We start from the raw sequence: 3,383 nt of genomic DNA, 5'->3' as shown, positions 1-3,383 counted from the left end.
TAAATTGTTACTTTGTTTTTTAATTTGTGTTTTCTTTATTGTATTGTTATTTTGTGGGGGTTTTTATTTATTTTTTATTTTTTGAGAGACAGAGCCTCAAGCTGTCACCCTGGGTAGAGTGCCATCGTGTCATAGCTCACAGCAACCTCAAACTTTTGGGCTCAAGAGATTCTCTTGCCTCAGCCTCCCAGGTAGCTGGGACTATAGGCACCTACCACAACGCTGAGCTATTTTTTTTTTAATTGCAGTTGTTATTGTTGTTTTAGCTGGCCTGGGCTGGATTCTAACCCACCAGCCTTGGTGTACATGGCTGGCACCCTACCCACTGAGCTATAGGAGCCACCTTGGTTTTTTAAAAAAAGACTTTTGATCCATAGTTGATTGAATCTGCTGATGCAGAACCTGTGGATGAAGAGAGATGACTATAACTGTTACCTTTATCCTTTGCCCAAGGCATTTAGAACAGTAATTTGAGAGCTCCAGTTGCACAATCGGTTAGCGCTGGGTACTGATGATGATAGAACTGTAATTTGAGAAGAGCCAAGAGGCCACAGGGAAAAGATGCTGCCTTCCTGGAAGTTGGTGGAGCTGAGTTCTCCCTGGGGAGGAGGACAGGTTGGGGATGTTCTGAGACTAGAGATAGACCAGCTTGATCCAGGCATTGTAGACTGTCATGTCACCAAGGAGGTCACCAGGCCTCCATGGAGGGACAGGGAGGAGCTGGTGTTTTGCTGCAGGATTCTCAGGCTTGTGTCTGGGTATAGAAGAGGGGTGAGCAAGGGAGCCAATACCCCAGCCCAGGCCTTTGTACCCTACCATCAGGCCCTGGCTGTTTTTCTTGGGAGTGTCTAGTCCTCAATTATTTGTGGGGCTTTCACATCCAGCTTCACCTCTGCTTTCCATGGATAAGCTAGACAGATGCCCAATCAAGGGAGGAAAGGGCCAAGCTGTCAAAGGGGCTATGGCAGGTGGAGACTTTATTATTTTATACTCCTTTGTGGTCCTAAAGCACTTTTCGCTTTTCACATTTCCATTTTGCGTTGGGTCCTCCCATTGTCCCCTGAGTAGGTGGAACAGGTGGTCTCTCCGTTTACGGAGACAAATGGCAGTGATGCAGCCAGACTCAAACCCATTTTCTGGATGTTCTTTCCTCTAGAAAGAGAGTAAAAGAGTCCTTGGAAAGGATAGTAGCTTTTTTTTTTTCCTTTTTAAGAGACAGGGTCTCTCCCTGTTGCCCTGTTCTTTCTAGGCTGGAGTGCAGGTGGTATAATCATAGCTCACTGCAGCATCGAGCTCCTGGGCTCAAGAGATTCCCCTACCTCAGCCTCCCAAGTAGCAGGAACTACAGGTGCTCACCACTGCATCTGGTTTTCTTATTTTTTGTAGAGACAAGGTTTTACTATGTTGCCCAGGCTGGTGTCAAACTCCTGGGCTCAAAGGATCCTCCCACCACAACCTCCCCAAATACCAGCATTACAGACATGAGCCATTGGACCCAGCCAGGACAGTGGCTTTATAAGAGAGTCATGTTCTTTAATATCAAAGGCCATGTGTTACATATGACACCGAATTTTATGTAGTTCTCTCAGTGTGGAATAAATGTGGTCATATAATATCTGAAATAAATTCAGGCCAGCTGGATTGCAGCTTGATTCCCTAAAGGGGAAAAAGGGATTGTGCTGCCTAGATCCAGACTCAGCATTTAATGAGTGCCTTCTGTCTACCTCACACTATGCTAAGTGCTTGTGGGATATCAACTTGTGTAATCCTCACAAGGAACATGAGAGTAGCTATGATTATGCCCATTCTATAGGCAAAGACACTGAGGACCAGGAAAATCACGACATGGGCCATTTGTAGTCACTGTAGGGAACGAGGCTTGAGAGGAGTGTTTAATTGAAAGATAGAGTTTTAAGTCAGACTCTTGTGACTGTTAGACCTCAGGCAGATCATTTGAGGGAGACTGTGGAATTGGCTCCCTGGATATAAAACATCAGGGGTTTTGAGGAGCAAAGTCCTGAACTTTAGAGCACCTGGTGGGAAGGCAGAGGGACATGGGGGGAGACCCAGAGCAACACAAGAGGAAGATCCTGACTTCAGAAGGGGTGGGCAAGGATCATCATGGGCCCCAGCATCTCCAGGGGAACAGTGACCTGAAAAAGCCCCAAGGAAGCCCACAGAGGAACCGCCCTCTTCTGCCTCCTGAGTTTGACAGGCATTTGTTTTCAATAGTGTTTTGCAATAACTTTGCACCTTGGCAGAAATCGAACCAGAGTGACTCCTGCCTGTAATTGGCATAGGCCTTTTCCGGTTCTGGTGTGGGTGAGTAGGCTACTTTCTTTGTGTTTAAACTCTTCCCCCAAGTACATCTGACCCCACCCCTACCCCCTACCATACATACAAAGAGCAAAGGCTCTGACCCAGCCTTACACGATGTGTGTAAAAATACTGGGGTTGAGCCATTTCCTGCTGCTTCCGTTGTTGCATAGTGATAAGACAAAGGGACTCAGCTGTGGGACCCAGATCCTCCAACAGGCTGAGGGGCCAGGCTGCAGGAGAGCTGGGCTACAGGGCCTGCCACTTTCATCCGACCTTGCATTTCCATCTTTCCTATCTTCTGTGACCTTTCCTTCCTTTCTCTCCCTCCTCCTCCCCTTTTCTCTTTTCCTGTCCTGTCTCCCCAAGTTTTGTGCCACCCTGATGTCCTCAGGAAGCCCGACTGCCCTGTGGGGAGTAAAGGGGGCTGTCATTTCTTTCCTGCACATTCACTCCCTTCAAAGCTGACACCCTCAGGCCCCCAGACTGGTCCCTGCTTCCCTTGGGGCTTCAGTCCTCGGGGACCTGGCCACACAGGTGGGGGAGTGTGCACCTCTCCCAGTTCTGAGAAACTGGGAAGGGCTGTGTGCTCCTGCCGTCATGAAGCGAAAGAGGTTGCTGACCACTCTGGAGGGCTGGAAGGTAATGAGGGACCCCTGAGAGGTGTTAGCAGAGAGGAGGTGGCCTGCTGGGCTGTGTTGGCTGGGGAGGGCAGGGAGGTGTGGTGCCAAAGTGTAGGCTGTTTACAGGGAGATGCCTGCTCAAGGCAAGAGCCTGTGGGGAGGTTGAGTCCAGAGATAGTTTGTTGCATTGGTGAGAAATCCGACCCTGAGGTTTCAGTAAGGCCTCAGACCTGCTTGGTCCATGGGCAAAGGGATGTGTAGAGAGCAGAGGTAAGACCCCTTTGTAAAAAGCAAATAGTATACAGCCATAAGGGAATGCTGCTGTGGTGGTGGTTGTATTCTTTTGAACTCTTTCTTTTTTTGAGACAGAGCCTCAAGCTGTCACCCTGGGTAGAGTGCCATGGCTTTACTGCTCACAGCAACCTCCAACTCCTGGGCTCAAGC

At 48.8% G+C, this 3,383-nt stretch overlaps 1 protein-coding gene across 3 annotated transcripts in view; it reads left to right on the top strand.

Annotated features, from left to right (window-relative positions):
• Window positions 1–3,383, top strand: part of TMCC2 (transmembrane and coiled-coil domain family 2) — a 46,374-nt gene that overhangs the window by 38,225 nt on the left and 4,766 nt on the right. The window lies entirely within an intron of this gene.

This window comes from Otolemur garnettii, unplaced genomic scaffold (genome assembly GCF_000181295.1).
Source record: "Otolemur garnettii isolate 467f Iridium unplaced genomic scaffold, OtoGar3 scaffold00055, whole genome shotgun sequence".
NCBI lineage: Eukaryota > Metazoa > Chordata > Mammalia > Primates > Galagidae > Otolemur > Otolemur garnettii.
The sequence above is the reverse complement of the archived record's forward strand: the minus strand, read 5'-3'. Positions and strand labels throughout refer to the sequence as shown.